Source organism: Rattus norvegicus, chromosome 14, assembly GCF_021556685.1.
Source record: "Rattus norvegicus strain SHRSP/BbbUtx chromosome 14, alternate assembly SHRSP_T2T, whole genome shotgun sequence".
NCBI classification, from domain to species: domain Eukaryota; kingdom Metazoa; phylum Chordata; class Mammalia; order Rodentia; family Muridae; genus Rattus; species Rattus norvegicus.
Window position 1 is genome coordinate 43,873,764 of NC_141547.1, and position 21,846 is coordinate 43,895,609.

At 42.1% G+C, this 21,846-nt stretch overlaps 1 pseudogene; it reads right to left on the bottom strand.

Annotated features, from left to right (window-relative positions):
- Positions 1-18,169: 18,169 nt before the first annotated feature.
- LOC148001339 (small nuclear ribonucleoprotein Sm D2 pseudogene) lies at positions 18,170-18,515 on the bottom strand (annotated as a pseudogene).
- Positions 18,516-21,846: the final 3,331 nt, after the last annotated feature.

The window sequence follows — 21,846 nt, forward strand, 5'->3', positions numbered from 1 at the left end:
TTTTTCTTCTTCTCACGTGTGTGTGTGTGTGTGTGTGTGTGTGTGTGTGTGTGTGTGTGTGTGTGTAGAATCCTGGGGTCCATGAATCTTTGTCAATTCTCTTTTACTTAGTTCTTCTGAAGCAGCGTCTCAGTCAAGCTCAGAGCTGATTATTTACTAGTCTTGCTAGCCAGCTTGCTCTGGAGACCCCCTCCCTCCCTTCTACAGCTAGAATTACAGGCAAGCAGCCACACCTCACAGTGTCCTCATGCAGGTTCTGTGAACCTGAACTCTTGGTCCTCTTGTTTGAGTGGTGAGTGCTTTAACCACTGAGCAATCTCCCCAGAATTATCTTACTCTTAAAAAGTTCATTCTAAGGACACTATATACACATACACATACATGTACACATATATTCTCCTTAGAATGAAGGTTAGGGAATTATTAGTCTTTTCCATAAGCTCTTAAAGCAGCATCTAGCAACTGAGAGATATTCTGCAGGGATTTATGGGTTAATGAATGACAAGATGGTGACCACAGGATAACCCAGGCTGAACATGACTTAGGCTGGTAGATCTGTGCCCACAGCGCCCGCTCTCCTCTGCTCTCGGCACATGTAGTCCCGGCTCAGGCACTTGTTCTTATACAAAAAATAAATGCCCCCCGAGATTCCCTCTTTCCTGTTAGGGTTCAGAATGTTTCAGTTTCTTTCTCAGGAAAGTTTCTCCTCCTCACTTGATGACAGGACAAGTGACAAGAGCAGGTGAGTGCCATGTGACTGTGAAATCATGAACTGAGTTGTTCATTGTTGTTATTTTTTTTATTTCTTTGGTTTTTCAAGACAGGACTTCAGTGTATCCCTGGCTGTCCTGGAATTTGCTTTGTAGACCAGGCTGACCTTGAACTCAGAGAACTGCCTGCTTCTGCCTCCTGAGTGTTGGGATTAAAGGTGGGCAGCACCATGCTCAGGATCATTGTGGTTATAATAATATGTCACATACTAAGCATTGTGGGTTTGATGTAGTGTGTCACCAAAGAAGCAATTATTGAGATGCTAAATAGGACCTTTAAAGAGGTAGCCTGGGTTACACAACGCTCAGAACCAACCAACAAGTAGACAAATGATTGGTGAGACAGCTCAACCGATAAACAGTACTTGTGACACAAGTCTGATGACCTGAGTTCAATCTCTGAACCATAGTAGGAGAGAAAAAAGTCTCAAAGGTTGGCCTCTGACCTCTGAACATGTATCATGCACTGTGATCTGCATTAAATACACACACACACACACACACACACACACACACACACACACAATAATAATAATAATAATAATAATAATAATAATAATAATGATAATACACCATTGAATGAGCAGCAGCCACAGCTAACACAGATATCTCTTAACTCCCTATGAGGCTCCCACTTAATTAACCTATCTTTTTGCTTTGTTTTGTTTTTCAAGACAGGTTTTCTCTGTGTGTCCCTGCTGTCCTAGAATGCACTCTGTAGACCAGGCTGACTTGAATTCAGAGATTTACCTGCTTCTGCTTCCTGAGTGCTGGGATTAAAGATGCGTTCCATCACCACCTAGCTTTCAATAAAGCCACCTTAAGCTGGTCACGGTAAGCTAAAGGAGCAGCAAATTCTCCTGCCAAACACAGGGAAGAAAGCACAGTCCTCTAGGAACTGCCTAGTCACTGCATAGCAGGGCAGAGAAGATCCTATGGCCTGTCGCCAGCACCAGCTGAGGTTAAAAATCTGAAATGTACACTCTCACCGAATGTACATCCTATCACACCACTGTAAAGTGTATTATTAGTCGTGGTTCTCCAGGGTCATAGAACGAATGAATAGAATGAATCTCTTTATGTATAGAAAGGGGATTTATCAGAGTGACTTACAGGCTTCAGAAAGTCTGAGAATCCAGTAGTTGCTCAGTTCATGTGGCTGGATGTCTCAGCTGGTCTTCAGTATACACTGGAATCCTGAATGCTGTAATGCCAGTCAAGGAATAGACTTTCTGGTGAGGAGAGCACAAGCCGGCGAAAGAGCAAACCAAAGCTTCCGTCTTCCATGTTATTATATTGACAGCCAGCAGAAGCTGTGGCCTACATTAGATATGAATTAAAGAATTAAAAGTGAATCTGAATTAAAAGTGTATCTACCTAACTCCAAGATCTATATTAGAATTGGCTCATCTACTTCAAATTAAGCAAAAATCCCCCCTACTTTTAGGTTTTAGTTCTAGATATAGTCAACCAAGAATAGACCCCACAGATCCACTTTGTGAACCTGACACACAATCATGTCTCCTTATGCTTCAGGATGGTGGAAAACATGGTAAGACTAGTGGGCTACATGATCATGGGCCACATTTCTCTGGTTGTCAGAAGCAATAGTGTGTGGAATACCAGGACGGTGATTAAGGCATTCTCTAAGTCCATGGATGGTGGTTTTGGCAGAAACATTATGTGCAGAAAAGGTAAATCTATAATCAGAATAAGTATCTACTTTAGTAAGGACAAAGTGTTGTCCTTTCTACAGAGGAAGTGGTCCAATGTAGAGTCAACCTGCCGGCAGGTCACTGGCTGGTCACCTTGGGGAATGGTGGCATATCTTGGGCTCAGTGTGGGTCTCTTCTGTTGTCAAATATGGCATTCAGCAGCAGCTGCAGCCAGGTTAACCTTGGTGAGTGGAAGTTCATGTTGTCAAGCACAACCCTACCTGCTACCATAGCCACTTTGTTCGTGTGCCCATTGAGCAATGGCAGGAATGACTGGGGAAAGAGACTGACTGTCCACAGAATCGGTCATCATATCTACTTGATTATTTCCTCAGCTGAAGTCACCTTTTGGTGATCATTTATATGGGGGCACAAGTAAATCTTCACATCCTTCACCCATTTGGAGAGATCTATCCACATATTTCTTCCTCAGATGTCTTTCTCACCAATTTCCCAATCATGCCATTTCTAAGTCCCTGACCATCCAGCCAATCCATTGGCTACAGCTAATGAATTAGTGAACATTCCTACATTTGGCCATTTCTCATTCTAAATAAAATGTATATTGCCCAAAGTTCTGCCCACTGTGAAGATTCCCTTTGCCAGAGTCTCTCTTGCATTGCTGCAGCTGTCCACTTCTGCGTGGTGCCTGCATATCATGCAGAACCCTCAATAAACTGGGTCCTAGTCTTCTCTTTCTCAGTTACTCAATCATAGTGCATACCCCATGAGGCTGTAGATGCACAATTGACAGCAGATGGCATTGTAATGGGAGTAGAAACCATAGACATTTAGCCAACTTCTTCACGTACCTTACTTTATGCTTTAAAGACCTGCTTGGGCCCAATCGTGTATACACCAATAACATTTGATAATGGTTGTTGCTGTGCACATCCTGCTTTAGGACTTGGTGGGCAGCTCAGGCCACATAACTTGGTGGCCCACTGAAGTGAAAACTTGTTGTTTCTTTGGAAAGTTAGTTATGTCAAATATTTTGCTGAGGCACACAAGCGAAAGGATGTTTTGCTGGAGCAGACATGGGAAAGAATGTTTTCCTGAAGCAGACACAGATAAAAGGATGTTCTGATATAGCAAACACATAAAGGACCCATGATGAAGGAGTATAAATATGACTTCACAGAGGGTGGGAGACAAGCATTGAGCATTGGTTTGGTTTGTTCTGCCTCACAGTTCTTTGCTAAGAACATGCATGTATCGGTTTGCCTTACATAGTATTTACTGTTGATCTCCACTAGTGGTGACACCGGAGAGAAACTCGCCAAAGAGCTGCTCACGAGGTTACTGCAGCAGCTTGCCGCTTCTGTGACCTCTCCTTGGGCCAGTTGGCAAGCCTTTAGATTTCTTCAGGATTGAACTACAGCTGCTGCTTTGTGCCTGGTGTCTGCCTTCCTAGAGGACTGGTCTACCTGCAGCTGCCAAATCATATTTGGTGTTTGCTGAACTGCTCCTAAGGAAGATTGAGCTCACTCCCAAAGAACTATTGCTAAATAGGTCCTCTTACCCCATATCCTAATAACTTTTCTTTTCACTAACTCTGGTGGGAGTAGAGGTTGAATGTTTATTAAAAAGTAGGATGCAAAACTTTTCTGCCTACAGCCCATTGTCAAAATTCACTTTCTACTAAGGCCCAAGAGAGCCAAGCGCTCTCTTTCAAAGGGAGAATACTTATCTACACACAATGGCAGAGCCTTGCTCCAAAACTCGAAAGGTCTCTTCTGTGATTAACCTATAGCATCCTTGTCTGTCACAGGCACCTCAAGTACCTTTGGGTCTGTTGGATCATAAGGTCCAAGTGGTAGAGCAGCCTGCATAGGAGCCTGGAGCTGTTGAAGGGCCATCTCTGTTCCAGGCCCCACCCAAAGCTAGCAGCTTTCTGAATCACTTGGTATATGGGCCAAATAACACACACACACGTGAAGAAATATGCTACCTCCAGAATCCAAATAGGCCCTTTAAATGTTGTCCTTCTTTCTTGGTGGTGGTAGGGGCCAGGTGCAATAACTTATCCTTCACTTTTGAAAGAATTGCCTCTGCATAACCCACACCACTGACTCCTAAGAATTTCACGGAGGTAGAAGGCCCTTGAACGGTGGTTGGATTTATTTCCTATCCTCTGATATGCATATGAATTACCAATGAGTTCAAGCTCCTTCCGGCTTACTTAATCCAATCAGCATATGCAAATGTGATGTTTTTGTGGAAGAGACAATCAAGGTCCCTTCTAACTAAGTTATGACACAGAGCTGAAACGTTACTATATCCTTGAGGTAAAACCATGAAGGTATACTGCTGGCCTTGCCAACTGAAAGCAATTCTTCTGGTGGCCCTTATGGACAGGTACTGAGAAAAAGGCATTTGCTAGATCAATAGCTGCACACGAAGTACCAGGAGCCATGCTAATTTGCTCAAGTAAGGATACAACGTCTGATATAGCAGCTGCGATCAGAGTCGGCTGACTGAATTTTCAGTGGTCAACTGTCATTCTCCAAGATCTGTTTGTCTTTTCACAGGCCGGATATGAGAATTAAAGAGACTTATGGTAAGAACCACCATGCCTGCATCTTTCAAGTCCTTGATGGTGGCAATAATCTGTAGTTCCTTCAGAATTTCAATATTATTTCTGATTCACTAGTTTCTTTAGAAGAGGCAACTCTACAGGTGTCCATTTAGCCTTTCCAACCATAATAGCCATTGATCCACAGGTCATGGAACCAGTGTGAGAATTCTGCCAACTTCTTAGTATATCTATACTGATTATGTATTCTGGGATTCCTGGGATAATTGAGGCTGGTCAGCTGGAGCTAAGAAATTAACAGTGATTAAGAAGAGATCATTGATGTGAAATCTTCTGGGAAATGTTTTCTGAGAACACAAAGAATCTGTGTTCCAGAGATAGCCAAGGTTGTACCTCATGCTTTAGCTGCACTGGTAATGTGTAAGAATCACCAAGATGTTACTGACATGGTTTGACAACATGAAGGGGTCATGGACAGCAGCTGAGGCTTGGCACTGTGAGTGACCAGGGAAGGCCATTGGTGAAGGTTATAGTTATAGCCTCAGTTATAGTTGACTGCCCAGGACTGAAAGGATCATACAAAGGAGTTGAGACTTAGCATCATGAAGAAAGCCTATGAGAGTCTGTTGGTGAAGCCTAGTTGCAATGGAGGACCCCTGTGTATTGGAGATGCCAGTATCGTGGGATGGTCACTAAGAACAGCAGCAGCAGAGTGGTGGAGTCAACAAGAGCCTAGAGTGCTACAGAGGGCAGAGTGGGAGAAATGAGCCAAGCCCCTTGGAGGAGCCCAAAAGATCATGTGAGGATTCCAGACCAGCTCGTTGTGAACAGAAAGTTCAAGAATCTAGAAGTTAAAGTAAATAAATACAATCATCATGTCAAACCACCATTTCAGGGAATGTCTTATGTGCATGTATTTATACATATAGCATCTTCGTTATTTTGAGGGGCACACACATATTTTTCTCCCTCTGTGATTCAGCTAGCAGAATGTAGAATATGTTTGATGTATTGACATGGTGTTGCTGACTTCCCTTTTTCTCTTTGTTCCCAAAGGACTGCATGCCTGGCCTCCCTAAATCTTTGCATCTAAGGCAAGTGACACTGCACAGGTTTCCAGGTGGTGGGAAGGATGTTGGCCTTTTATTCCTGAGTCTCCCAACTTGGCACACTCACAAGTGCTTTGGAAGTTTTACTCTGTTCTCTATGGGAAAGACTCAGCCTGTGGTTGTCCTTCAGAATGGTGCAGAGGTCTTTAGGGAAGGAAGATTTGCTGAAAAAAAAATATGAAAATGTTTTGGAGTGGTTGTCTCATTGGCTGGTAGGAGGGTGGCTTTTTTTTTCTTTTACGTTTTAATACTCTGATGTAGTTTTTCTTAACACACTTTTCAGAAGCACAGAAAAGTGTGTTTAAAAAATAGCTAGAGATAAGTGGGTAAGTTGTATCTAATGAAATGCAAAATTGGCTTCTTGGAAGCACCTCAGACTCAGGAGCCTGGAAAGGGGGCAAGAAAGAGGGGCCAAGGTGGGAGGTGGGAAGCCTGGAGGGATGCAGGCAACTTTGAGGTTCTCAGTGGCCGCTTGAGTGGTTGGGCCTGCTCAGTTTCTCAAAACCAGATTTCTTCCTCAAAATCTATCTGTTCAAAAGCATCACCAAGCAGAAAAAGTTGGCACCCAGAGGAGCTGGCAACTTAGACTGAACAGAGTCCAGGTTCCTATTTTTAAAGGCATGTACTTCCTGGGGCCCAGGGTCCACTCTTCCGGTCCACAGTGCTTTGCCAGGATCTGTCTAGTCCATTCCGAGCCCAGCAACAGAAGAGTCAGTGATCTGTTATGTGACTACGGGAGAGCTGACCTACAGCTCCCCCAACACCAGATACCTGCTGTGGATCTCCTCCCCTGGAAGGCCTCTCTTCCAGCTTCTTCCTTTTAAGCTTTTTTGTCTGTTATTGTTCTGAAGGGTTTCTGGGCAACTATAAGCAACAGATCTTGTTAGTTCCTCTTAAAGACTCCCCACCACTCCCCACCCTCATTTCTTACCTCCCAGCATCCTGTTTGTCTCCCTGACTCAGTTCCCCTGCCCCACCCCCAGCCCCTCCCTACCCAGACGCCAGTCCCTTAAGCCATGTTTTTCTTCCCTCAGTTAATACACTTTCACTTTTTTCCGTTTGATTATGTGTACTCAGACCAAACACACCAGGCATGCATCTCCTTGATTTTTAGTTCACTGAACCCCGCCCCCCCTCATGAAAACATTTAAAACAGATCTGATGTTTGTCTCTTCCCTTCCTTTGAGATAATGGAAGGGAATAAGAGGGAAAAATGTATTTATAAAGCATGAAAATGGAGGGAAATAAGAGGAAAGTGAGAAAATGTGGGCAGTTATGGTTGAGAGATACAGTCTCTCAAAGGCTTCAGGGAAGACTTGGTGTCCGGGCTGGTCAGGCCAGTGCCTGAGAAGGTGAGTGGGTCATGGATGCCTTGCTCTGTCACCCCATCACCTGCCACTGTCACCCCTTCACTCAGTTTTGATGCAGATCCAAAGTGTCCTTGGATGTTCTGTCTCTTAGGCATTTGATGCATTTATAAGAAGCCGACTAACATAGAGAAATTTGAACTAGGCATAGGATTTTTTTTTTTTTTAGCAGTTTTGCCTGTTTAACGTTGCTTGGTGGGCTGGAGAGATGGCTCAGCAGTTAAGAGCTCCGGCTGTTCTTCCAGAGGTCCTGAGTTCAATTCCCAGCAACCACATGGTGGCTCACAACTATCTGTAATGGGATCTGATGGCCTCTTCTGGTGTGTCTGAAGTCAGCTATAGTATATTCATGTGAATAAAATAAATCTTTTTTAAAAGAGTTGTTTGGTTATGATGGGGCAAGAACTGTGCAATACACAGTTTGGTCATGTTCACATCAGTATGGTATTTACTTCATTAGATTTTTAATTAATTAATTAGTGTGTGTGTATGTGTGTGTGTGTGTGTGTGTGTGTGTGTGTGTGTGTGTGTGTGTGGAGATGCCATGGTGGCCATGTGGAGGTCAGAGGACAACTTTATAACTTTTTTGGTGCTGTTTTTCTCCTTCCACTGTTTAGGTCTAAAGAACAAACCAGAGTTCATCAGGGTTAGCAGCAAGTGCCTGTGTGTACTGAGCCCGGTCATTCTCCAGTTTATTAGACTTTAAAGGCTGTTTTAATAGGGTACCTGGCACACACCTGTAGTCTTACCACTAAGAGATTAATGCAGGAGGATTACCAGGAGTTCTGTTTAGCCAGCCAGTGAGCCCAAGGCAATCCCATGCTACACTGTCAGATCTTGTTTCAAAAAAACCACTGAAAAACCAAACCAAACCAGACAAACAAAACAACTACCAGTGTTCTACCCAGTCATCTTATTTAAACTGTGTTGGTTAGCTTTCTGCACTGTCATGAAATGTCTGACATGATCACATATGACGAGGAAATGCTGATTTCTGCTCAGTTTTGAAGGTCTCGGACTGATATTGATTGGGTCTTTCCTTTCAGACCCTTGTAAGGTGGCACACAAGGATTGCTTATTCAGGATTAAAAAGTCTAAGGAGCAAAGAAGGGCTGAGTATCCCACAATCCTCCTTAAAGGAATGCCCCAGTAACTTACACACCTCCTACTAGTCTCTGCCTTTTAAAGGTGCCACCACCTCCAAATAGTGCATTCTGGGGACTAGGCCTTTCAAGATCCAAAAACTATAACATGAACTGTGTGAACTTTGGCTTACTTACTTTTTACATCAATGTGGCAAATGGGTCTATTAGCTATATGGAACCTAGCTCTTCAAAGTTTTAGATTTATATGAAATCTAAATTATTTAATTTAATCAAATTTAATTGTGATTTAATGAAAGTGGCCCCCTTAGGCTCATAGGGAGCGGCACTATTAGGAGGCGTGGCCTGGTTGAGGCAGTGTACCATTGGGGGGGTTGGCTTTGAGGGTTCAAATGTGCAGGTCAGGCCCAGTTTCTCTGTCGCTGCCTCTCTGTCTCTCTCTTTCTCTCCCTCCCTCCCTGCTGTCTGCTGACCCAAAGCTAGTAGAACTTCTCTCTTTCTTCAGCACCATCATAAATGAAGATTTCTTCCAGATTTGTTGACTATCCATGTTTATTTGAGTGCTATAGCACAAAATATCCATCTCAATTCATATTCCTTCAGTCAGTGCTGAGAAGGCCAGTCATCATGAGAAAGCTGCCCAGTCAGAAAGGAACAGGACAAACCTTGTTGGGGATTGCCACTATTTCCCAGGACAGAAACTCTTCACCCCACGTCTGCTCACTTTTTTCCCCTCACTTGTCTCTGGGCGTTCTCTCCGCTGTGCTGTTGGAAAGGATCTCTCCGAGGTCCATTCTTTGAGACTTTTCCACTACTAAGTTGTAGCCCTTTCTAGTAAGTGGTATGATGCAGATAAGGACATAATTAGCTATGCTTATTGTATTTTTGGTTGTGATCCTAGCCTTTAATGGCTAAACTGTCTCTCCATCCCAAACCACACCACATAAGACACCTTTTCTTCTGTATGTGGAGGAAAAGTTAGTTGAGATGCTTTTTTAAAAATCCCAGTTGAGCTGGGCAGTGGTGGCGTAGGCCTTTAATCCCAGCACTCGGGAGGCAGAGGCAGGTGGATCTCTTGAGTTTGGGGCCAGCCTGGTCTACAGAGCAAGTGCCAGGATAGCTGTCAAAACAAAACAAAACAAAACAAATCCAGTCCTGGTGGATTTAATCAAGTCCATTTGGTCCAGATGACCTCCCAAGGCTGCACTGTATAACTGGGGCCAGTGAAGGCTGTGTCTAACACCCTGGACAATGGCTGCTGATGCTGTTTATCGGAATCCCAGATAACGATCTTTTTATTCCACTGTCTTTAGAAACCAGGGAAGGAAAGCAAAGTTTACTTAGCTTATTTTAAAGAAAACTGTCCTGTGACACTGGTTTTCAAAAGTATATCAAATTTTCTTTTCCAATCTAAAATTGAAGGCATGTCCCTCAAAAGGTTTTACAATTTCTGTTAGACTTTGAGTTATGGCACTCCCTCAACTTGGGTTTTCCAACTAACTGGACCTCTAGCCATTGGTTATATTCTTATGAGGGCAAGGGCTCTGTCTTTAGCTTGGTTTGTGTTACAGCTTTTATATTTAACAGACAGTCTTATATTATTTCCTTAAGCATGGATTTTTTTTAAAATTAGCCTTGCAATCACAAGGCCAAAAAGGGATGGGGATTGGGTGGGGGGGACTCAGAGTTGTTCTTCTCCATGGAAGTTTTTAATAAAAGATTAATATGATACTGAAGAGAGGCAGGTGCCTTTTAGATGTAAGGGTCAGTGTCCACAGAAAGGATTTCTGTGTTACCACTGAGCCTGTGCTTTTCTAGGTATATATTTGATATATTGTATCTTTTCACTTGCTTTGTTATTTTTTAATTACATTCCTGAAAATACAAACTCTACTCTGCCAAGAGTATCACTGCCAGAGAAGAAGCCAGACTGTGACCTTGGTGCCTGGAAGGCCCGGGTTATCTGAAATTTTAGTTAGTGCTTGGATGCCATTCGATGTGAGGAAACTGTACCAAGTCTTTTCAGGGTCATGTGAAAGTGAAACCAAGTGGTCCGAAACCGTTTTTTTCTAAAAGCTCTGTCCTGAATCCAGAAATGAGAACTCTCCTGTGCTGGAGTCATGTCACTCACACAAAGTAAAGCAAGAAAAACTGCATGGCAGGAACAAAGGGAAGGAGGACACTCCACAGGAGTTACTTTCTTCCAGTATGCCTTCTACCCACAACTACAGAGGCATACTCTAGAGGATTGCCGAAGGCAGAGAAGCGGAGACCACACACATCTGCAGCCTACTGCTGATCTGGTTATCTGAGGCAGGTGCCCCGTCAGTCAGAACTTGAGAGGAAAGAATGATGGGAAGTTTCTTGGCAAGGAAACTTCAAGAGTGATAGTTTGAATGAGATGTTGACCATAGTCTCAATATGGTCTCAAGCCTTTGAGTACTCTGTCCCTAGTGCTCTTTGGGGAGGTTAGGAGGTGTGTGGCCTTGCTAGAGACGTATGTCACCAGAAGGCTTTGGGGTTATGAAGCCTCGCACCATTCCCAGCTTGCTCTCTCTGCTTCCTGATCATGTGTGAGAGATAAGAGTTCTCACCTTATTTCAGCATCCGGTCGTCATGCCTGTCTGCTGCTATACTTCCCCATGATAATAGTTACAGATTCTTAGTCCTCTGGAAATGGAAGCTCAAATAAACAGTTCTAGAAGTTGCTTTGGTCAGGGTGTGTTATCATAGTAACATAAAAGTAGCTAATATGGAAGTTGGTACCAGAGAGTAGGCTATTGCTATGACAACTTGACTATGTGTTTTGATGTTGTTGAGGAATGCGGAAGAGTTTGAGATGTTAGACTAGAAACTAACTACTGTAAGTAAAGCTTAATGGGCCGTCCTAGTGGGGGTTTGGAAGACAGTAATGTGGAGAGGTTTGAAGGCTGTGGAAGCCCAGCTCAGGGGATTTTTAGAAGGACCAACATTTGCAAATGGGATGGAGACCCATTTGTGTTATGTTGTCAAACAGCATGGCTGCTTTCTGCCCTCGTCCTAAGAACTGCTGTGAGGACAAATTAAAAGGTAACAGACTAATTTCTTTGGTGAGATTTTAAGACAGCTTAATATCGACTCTGTTGCATATTCATTAATAACACTTAATGTAAGTTTGGTTCATCTGTGAAGGAAAAGAGAAAGAGGGACAGATATGCTAATGTACAGTTTGAAGAGAGAAGAAGCACCAGAAAGGATTGGCCAGATCTACAAAGGAATAAAGGGAAGGGCAAGAGTCTACCTAGCTTAACTTCCAACTTGTGAGAGGAAATCCTGCCCCTGTCCTGTAACAAAAAACAAAAGCTGCTGAAACAAGGAGGAGGAGGGTGGGAGGAGACAAGGCCCATCCCAAGCTGGCAGCCATAAACTGCAGTGTCATACGTGCGATGGTGGCTTTAGAGTCACAAGAAAAGAGTTATGGGATCTTCCTCCATGGTTTCAGAGAGCTGCTGATGCCGGGCATGTGGCAAGGTAGTCCCTGCCTGAAGGCCCTTAAAGAGCAAGAGGCCCTGGGAGGCCATCATGGGAAGCTGTCGATGTAAAGCATGGTTATGTTAGAGACCACAGATGTTTAAGGTGCCAGAACCATGGGATATCTGCCAATGAGAGCTGAAAACTGGCAGTGGAGCCAGCCCAAGAGAAAAAAGTGTGTTTCACTCAACAGAATTAGAATTAGGGTAAAATTAGAAGCTCTTTGACATCATACATGAAGCTAGTAAATTGGTATGACCTGTTGGGTTTTGCTCTTGCTTTATTCCACTGTATCCCCACTATGCCTCCATTCTTCCCTTTTAGAATAGTAATGTGTGTTCTGTGCCTTTATGTATTGTAAGTATGACATTTACTTTTTGATACTACAGGGGGTTACTGTTGAGAGATTGCCTTGAATCTCAGAAAAGACTTTGGACTTTGAAACTGTGAGATTGTGAAAGACTATGAGCACTTTGAGAATTGGAAAAATGTAATTTTGCGTTATGATATGGCCATGAGACTGTGGGGGCCAGGAAGTAGTAGTCCATGGTGGTTTGAATGAGATATCCCCCAGAGTGAAGGCATTTGAATACTTTGTCCCCAGCCGGTGGTCCTCTTTGGAGTTGAGGAGGCATGGCTGGAAGAAGTACGTCACTGAAGGAAGGTTCTGAAGTTATATAGTCCATGTACAATTCCTAAGTTGCTTTCTCCTGTGTGTAGAGATGTGAGCTCTCACTTTACAGTGATGGATTCTCCCCACTCCCCAGAACTGTAAGCCCAAATACAATTGTGTTTTATCTCAGCAATAGAAAAGTAATGATACGCTCAGTATGAATCAAGTAGGCGTCACTCAAAAGTAGACCTAAGCTATCACATCGCTGATGTTAAGGGCAAGGCCATACTTCTTGGAGGCCTGCTGACTACACTAATTCAGTTCTGTCCTTCCCGTGTTTACTGTGACCTTAAAAATATTTGGATTTGTCAACACCTCTTAGGTTCTTCATTCAGTGTTGGCCACGATCCTGCTGTATAGCTGAGGCTGGTGTTAACTCTGGACCCCTACCTCTGAGTGCTAGGATTAAAGGTATGTGCCACATGCTTGGCATAATTAAGGTCATTTAAATGTCCTTTACTTTAAAAAAAAACTTTATTATTATTGTGTGAGTATATGTGTGCATGATGTCCTGTGCGTATGTGCAATGAAACATGAGTGGATGTTGGAGGACCGCTTTTAAGGGTCAGTTATTTTCTTCTATTGATCAAACTCTGGTTTTTGTTTGTTTGCTTGCTTTGGGTTTTTTGTTTGCTTGTTTTGTTTTGTTTTTTGAAATAGTTTTTCTGTGTATCTCTGTATCTCTGGCTGTCCTGGAGCTCACTCTATAGACCCGGCTGGCCTCAAACTTTGAGATCTACTTGCCTCTCCCTCTGAGTGCTGGGATTAAAGGTGCATGCCACCATCTCCTGGCCAAACTCAAGTTTTAAGGCTTTTGAGGTAAGTACGTTTACTCTCTAGGCCACCTCAAGGACCCTTAACGTTTGTAAGTTGACATAATTACAGTTTCAGATCATGTATCCTTCTTCAGACTATTTCCTGATTTAGTGTTGGGGAAATAAATTCCTCTATCCAATCATTATTTGCTCAATAGCCGTGTGAAGCTCAGGAGTAGATATTCTTCACTTTGTATCAGATCCTAAGGGAAGAATGGTAACAATTAAAGGCATAACTCCTTACCACCTGGAACGTACAGTATAGCAAGGGAAAGACCCAAAAACCAAATCGCTAACTAGAAAATGCTTCTTAACGTCATGATAGGCATTATCAAGGAAAAATAGAGAGAAAAAAAAAACAGGTGAATTTAGATAATGTTTCTTTTATTATTTTTTAATTTTGTTATATATATATTTATTTATTTACTAGAATTTCCTTTTATTTTTTTTTCTAAGACAGGGTATCTTAGTTAGGGTTTTATTGCTGTGAAGAGACACCATGACTAAAGTAACGCTTATAAAAGAAAACATTTCATTGGGACTGGCTTACAGTTTCAGATACTTGGTTCATTATCTTGGAGGGAAGCATGGCAGCGTGCAGGCAGAGGCAGACAGGGTGCTGGAAGAGCTGAGAGTTCTACATCTTGATCCAAAGGCAGCAGCAGGAAACTTTCTTCCACAGTGGGCAGAGCTTAACCCAAGAAGTCTCAAAGCCCACCTACATAGTGATTTACTTCCACCAACAGGCCACACCTACTGCAACAAGGCCACACCTACTGCAACAAGGCCACACCTACTGCAACAAGGCCACACTTCCTGATCGTGCCACTTTCCACAGGTCAAGCATATGTAAACCACCACACAGGGTTACTCTGTGTAGCCCTGGCTGTCCTGGAACTCACAAACATACATGACACACACATAAATGAGGAGAGAGACAGAGAGAGAGAGAGAGAGAGAGAGAGAGAGAGAGAGAGAGAGAGAGAATGAGAACACTGGTATGATTAGAGATGAACTCACAAGTTTAGAATTGCATAGTCTGCAATAAACTTCCTTTCATCCTTTTCTATAAAATCTCCACTGCACCTTTGTCATACCTCCCTGAACATGAGGAATTCATATCATATTATCAGACATTTAGCTATCACCCTAAGGAAGGGCTCTGCATTTGCCTGTGTAGCCCTACATAAGTCAGTCTAATGACACCAAGTTTCCTTTGGAAAGTCTGTAGACTCTTGAGTGCATTTTAGAAAATTCTACCTGAAAAAGATAAGTGGATAAATGTTCCCTTGTAGTCATGCTGTAGACCAGACCTTAACTGTGTATTATAAATTATTAGAAAACAGAAGAAAATGTGAAACCATTGTGTCCAGACATTAGACAGTCTACACAGAACCCTGACACCCTAAAAAGAGAGAAATGCCCAACATTATCTCCAAGCTTTCTTCATGAAGGCAGTTTCTGAATTTTAAACTCAGGAAGGAGCAACCAAGATGATAGTGGTAGCGTTGCTGAATAGATATGATGGGAAGAGATAAATAAGAGTGTAGGAAAGCTGAGGTGGCTGAAGATGGTTATGTAAGGTTCTAAGAAGTAAGAAGTTATGCAAAGTGGGGAAAAGCTCAGTCGATATGAACTATGCCTTCCAGTCTTTCCTGAGCACTAGTCCTAAATTTATAAAATGACACAGCACACTTAGGGGGAAAAGACTGGTAGGCTGTAAAATACATAAATCTCAGCACACAGAGGAAATTGGCCAATGTATAGATCTGATTAGCTATTGAAAAGCCCTTGGGGTGGAGATTCTTGAGTGATGTGTTAGTATGGCAGAACTGTCTTAGGAGTAAAGTGTACTGTAGACCAAGGGGTGGAATATTTTTCAAGACGTATAGGGAACAACTACACTACACTTGTGGTGTCATGTCGTCTCTGTCCTGCTCTTTAGAATGAAGGCAGCCATAGACATTACAGAAGAACTAGTTTGAGCAGAGTTCCTCTGATGTTTAATCTTGTCAGCTTGATTAAATTGAGAGGTACTTAGCATAGTAAACCACACCTCTGGGTATGTCTGAGAGACGTACCCTGGATGTGGCTACGGTTGCAGTACTTTGGAAGTAGAGTTCAAGCTCATCATTAGCCAAATAAAAAAAACTTAAAGGAAATTTCAGTCTTTGATCGTGATTTAATCACGATCGAAATGATAACTGGATGGAAGTATGAAACATAGTGTACCAGAAAAGGTAAACACGTGGGCCGAAAGAAAAGATTTTGTTCTGTTTTGTCAGTTTTACATTTCTTAGAAAAGTTAAATGATTGTGTAAAGTAAAATGAAAAATGTGCTTCTGAGGTTTATCAAACATGTAGCGAGGTAAAGTGATTGGTAATGTCTTGAAAGACAGGATGAAGAGAAGTAAGCCCTACAGCAGCAAGAGTCTGGCATTGTACATGAAATAGTATAGTATGGTTTGACTACAGTGAGTTAAGTGGGAATCATAAAGGGTTGTTTATATATGCAATGCCCCTCACTTGGAGGAGCTGCATCCCAAAATATCATCAAGGTGAAAATTCTTAGGGACACAGTGCTCCCGTGCAGTATGAGTTATTCTGGCTGTGCAGCATTGTGTCTTGGAGCTGGTAAGCATCATGAGACAGTATTATACCACGTCACAGAAAAAAAGACCAGAGTCCCAACTGCAGTTGCTATTTAATATATATGACTTTATCAACATTGTAAATTAAGAATGTAACTTGAACCATTGTACTGCTTGTGCATAGCTGTGTGTATACCATGTACAAACACTGTGGAGATAAACTCAATGCTAAAAGGATCCAGCTAATTTGAAATAAGCAGGAAAAAGGGAAAGGATAATAATTACAGGTAAATCAAATAGAAAGCTGTTGGCAAGTAATTCATTTAAACCCAACCACAGTGGTAAGTGGTAATTATATTAAATGCAAATGGTCTAAACACTACAATTAAGAGTCAGGTTGTCAGACTGTCAAAAAGCAGTTAAGATATAATGTAGACAAGAAAATCACTTTAAATGTACAGGCCAGATGCATCTGAAAGAAAGGCAAAAGATATGTGATATATATATAAAACAAGAAAGCTGGACTGACTGTATTAGTATCAGAATGGATAATAGAAAAATAGAAATATTACTGGTAATAATGAGATTTTTCTTAATGGTTGAAGTGTAACTTCTATCTAAGAGATATGATATGCATACTTTTTTGAGCATTCTAAACACAATACAGCTTTGAAATGTACATAGCAAAACCTCACAGTATCGAAGGATTTTTCTTTTTCTTCAGGGCTGGAATTGGATCTAGAACCTTGGAACTGTTATTTACCACTGACCTACAAGCACAGCTCTTCATGAGAGGAAGCCTTAACAATCTATAGTTACAGTTTCTGATTTCAACACTTTTCACTTAATAATCAACAAAGAAAGAAGACAAAACAAGAATTTGAGGTCGTGAACATCGTCATCGATGAACTGGATCTGACTGGACTTGCCCCAAAGACATCTAAATACACAATCTTTTCAAGTTCATATGGGACAGTAACCAAATGAGACCATATGTTAATCATGAAACAAGTCTAACAAAATTGAAAGTATTTCAGTCATAGAGCATGTTCTTTGACCATAATTAATTAAATTAGAAATCAATAGTAGCTATTTGGAAAATCTCTAAATATTTGGGAACAAAACAGGATACTTCTAAACAAGACACAGATAAAGAAAACAGAAAATATTTTGAACTAAGAGAAAATAAAAACACATGTACAGAAACTTTTGGGATTTAGCAAAGCAGGGTGTTCAGGGAAATGCAAAATGTTAAATGCTTATATTACAATGATCTAAAATAAGAAATATAGGCTTTCACCTTGAAAAAAGCAAGGAACAAATTAAAACCAAAGAAAGAAGATGCAAGATCATAAATATAAAAAGCACCTATCAATAACAGAAAAAGAAATGATAGAAACTATGAAAACTAATGTTGGTTTTAAAATGTTCAGCTAAATTATAACCCTCCAGCGAGTCTCAAAGGGAGAGGGCAGAAGTTAGTAATACTAGTAGAAAAAATGTGTTACAGACACAATAGATATGAACATAATGAAAGACTACTGTAGATCACTTCATGTCAACAAGTCCAACAATTTAGGAGAATCTGTGCACTAGTGTCTTTTCTGTGGCTGTGAGAAAACTCCATGACCAAGGCAACTTATATAAGAGAGATGATTTGGGCTTAGAACTTGACAGAGACAGGAGTCTGTCATGGCAGGGAAATGTGGCAGCAGGTAGCAGGCATGGCAGGAGGAAGCTGAAATTCAAACCTTGGACCAAAAGCAGGAAACAGACAACAAACCAGAAGCAATCTGGATTTCTGTGACTGCTGCTGCTACAATGGGTCTCTTACATATTATGGGGAACTTGCGCAAATCCTGGAATCTTCTTTTTTAAAGCAAAACAAAAAACACAGGGTTTTATTTCTAGTCCATTGGGCAGGGTCTGTAGGACTCGGCAGGGCAGGGAGCAGGCTCTCAAAGAGCCGAGGCCTCCACTTTACTTGCGGTCGATGAGCGAGTTCTGAACCACCATGGTGACAAGGTCCTGCGCAGGAACATCTTGGGCATCTTGTTGACAGGCTTGGATTTCTTCTTGCCCATGCTGCTCTTGGGGACCTCAGTCCACATCTCCTTCATATTTTCCAGCACCATGTTGTAGTCAGTGCCTGTCAAAGGCCTTCACCCGGCCCAGGAGCTTCTGTTGCAACAGTTATGAGCACTTACATGTTGTTCTTGACCAACTGTGTGGGTACTGAGAGGGCACTTGTGTTGAATTCCTCCTCCTCCAACTTCTGCAGCTCCTCTGAGGTCATCTCACTCTTGAGTTTATTGAGGAGACTCATGGTAGAGGTTCAAACGCAAATCACTCCTGCCTCTGAGCATGTTGCTCTAGCCTCTGGAGTGCCCCAACCCAGGAATCTTGCTGAGTCTGCTTTTTTGTTTTGTTTTAAGCTAGCTTGCTTGCTTTATTTATTTATTTATTTATTTATTTATTTATTTATTTATTTATTTATTTATTTATTTATTGTGACTCAGTGTTTTGCCTGCGTGTATGTGAGGGTGCCAGATGCCCTGGAACTGGAGTTACAGACAGTTGTAAGCTGCCATGTAGGTGCTGGGAATTGAACCTGGGTCCTCTGGGAGAGCAGCCAGTGCTCTTAACTACTACACCTTGTCTCTAGACCCTTGAGGAATCTTTTAGAAGAACTGTGAGGTAAAAGATAAATTTTTGTGAGCACATAATAGCTGGATACTGTAGACAGGGACACTGGTGGCCCTCTGCAGTTCTATAGCTACTATCATTTGAACACTGTACACCTAACTCCTGAAGTGGTCCTCTAATGACACAGTGCGTGTTGGATCTGCTAATCTTCATGCCATGTTGTGAATGTCAATGTCATTTTTATTTCCTCAGATGAGGTGATGAGGTGAGAGCCATGGCTTAGACTGACCCCAGATCACTTCCTTTTCTGCCTTAACTCTCTCTAGGTCTTGAAGCTTCTTGCCTCTGTACATCTAATCTTTGGGAAGCCCAGATCTTCAAGGCTACCGCTTCCAGCCACTGTGTGCTAACCTAGGCCTAGAATGTTTTCAGTCAATGAAACTTACTGCTGAACAAACTCACCCTTCCTAGCTCTTTCTGAACTCTGGGTGGCTGGTTCAACTCAGTAGTCTGGCTTCAACTCCTCTTGAAGGTGACTGCTTCAAATTGGCTTCTCTCAGCTTCTGACTGAATTGCTCTGCTTGGCAAAACAACTTCTGAACTCTACGAACTGAACTGCTCTGAACTGAACAGGACTGAATTGAATTCTCTCTCCTTAACTGCTCTGAGTGGCCTCCCTTTCTTGTCTGTTGTCATGAGAGTTGGGCTTATCCTATCTTTTAGTCATTCTGTCAAATACTCTCAAAATTTTCTCTGGTCTCTTGGTCTGCCCCTCAATTAGATGTCATTGGGATTAAAGGTGTGCAGTATTTCTGCATTCCAGGTGGATCATATCTTTGGATGGGATACCTTGCTAGAGAGGCCATGTTGCTGAATTAAAATTCAAGTGGAAAGCACTTCCAAAGTAAAATTATATTTATTTAATTGTAAAATCTGTTCTACCACAGTGGGAAAGGTCCTCCATAGTACTCAAAGCTTTTAGTTAAGTTTTTGTTGGTAGAAGTGTCATGGCTTCCGAGTAGAGAACAGTGATTTCCTTTGTGTAGAATAAAATGTCCCTTTCCTCCCAATGTAGACTTAGATCTCAGTGCCATGACCATGACTTGCTTACACAAGGACTCATGTGAGTCTTTACACACTGAGAGCTCTGTGTCCTTAGTTTGCAAGATGGAAGGCTCTGAAATGCTTTTCTCCCTCTACTCCCTCAGTTTCTCATCATCCATGTTTCCAGAGCTTCAGAAGTCTGAATTTCTGGAGTAGTGTTTCTCAAGCTTTTTAACTACTGTTCACTATAAGGAATGCACTTAGCTAGGAAATAGTGGCTCACACCTTTAATCCTAGTAGCCAGGAGACAGAGGCAGGGAGATCTCTGTGAATTCGAGACCAGCCTGGTGTACAGAGCAAGTTCCAGGACAGCCAAAGCTACACAGAGAAACCCTGTCTCAAAAACGTGCTTTATTGGTCAGTAGCTCAGGTAGCAACTGCTTGCCTAGGGATCATAAAGGTTTGATCCCAAGCACCCCATAAACCAAGTGTAGTGATACATAACTGTAATTTCAGCACTTGGAGGTGGAGGCAGATGATCAGAAATATAGGGTCATTCTCAGCTACATGGTGAGTTCAAGGCCAGCCTGGGCTATTTGAGACAATGTCAAAAAAAAAAAAAAAAAAAAAAAGGCGGTATCTTCATGTAATATACTTCACAAAGCAGTATACATATTAGTTTAAAATATATGGTAAATGGTCGTTTCTGGGAAAATTGGAGCATATGTCTTAAAACCACGTAACCATATTTATTTTGATACATTTGGTTGTCTTATCAACTATTCTAGATAATTAAAAGAAGCTTTTGGGGACATGTTAAACTGTTTTCTGTAGCTCACTAATGAATGATTCTCTGCCAAGCACTTTGATTCCCTCTAGAGAAAAACTAGTTTGTCTTAATATTCCTGGGTCCAGAAGCAGTAAATGTTATTAACATAATTATTTGCATATACAAATATGGAGAACTCAGGCCTCAGGCCAGCATAACTCCTAATTGCCAAAGCTACTCTTAACCTAATTTTCTCTGTCTATTCAACTCCTAAGTCTTTAGTACCTTTTATGCTGTCTGGTGCTGGCAACGGCAAAGGACTGGCTGCTGGGATTTGGTGGTTGTGTTGTAGTGGGATTCACACTTAGGAAAGTATGTCTTCACAGTGTGTGTGCATGAGGGATTACCACGGTGTGTCTGCCCAGAGACCATGGGAAGAGCAAGAAAGGAAGTCCAGCAAGATGAACTGTAGGAAGAGTAGCAATTCCATTTGTCCAGTTCTTCAGGAGGACGCTGACTTTAGGAGTGAGAGGTCTCCCCAAAGAACTGCTATGCTGCTGGTAGCTTCTCACAGGCTAGAACATGGTCCTAGGTCTGTTTGACTTACATGAAACTTCATGAGTGACAATAGTGGTGTTCTATTTGTAGGATTTCTTCTTTTGGCAAGGGTCTCATGAAGCCCTAGTTCATCTCCCAACTTTCCATGCATGGTGGTTTGAATATCCTGGCCCAGGAAGAAGCATTATTAGGAGGTGTGACCTTGTTGGAGGAAGTGCATTACTGTAGGGGTGGGCAATGAGACCATCCTCCAAACCATGTGGGAGCCAGTCTTCTCTTAGTGGCTTTCAAGAAGACAGAACTTTTAGCTCCTTCACCATGCCTGCCTGGATGCTGTCATGTTCTGGCCTTGATGATAATGGACTGAACCTCTGAACCTGTAAGCCAGCCCCAATTAATTGCAGTCCTTATAAGAGTTGCCTTGGTCATGGTGTCTGTTCACAGCAGTAAAACCCTAACTAAGACACCATGTAACTTTGATGGACTTTGATCCTCCTGCCTCTGCCTCCCAAGTGCTCATATTATAGGCATCTCTACTACCCGGCCTGACCTTATTTTTGACATACAGAGACCATGTGCCAAGTCTCACACTTCTTTCTTCTTCCCACCCTGCTCACTCTGAGTCACTTTTCCCACAGAA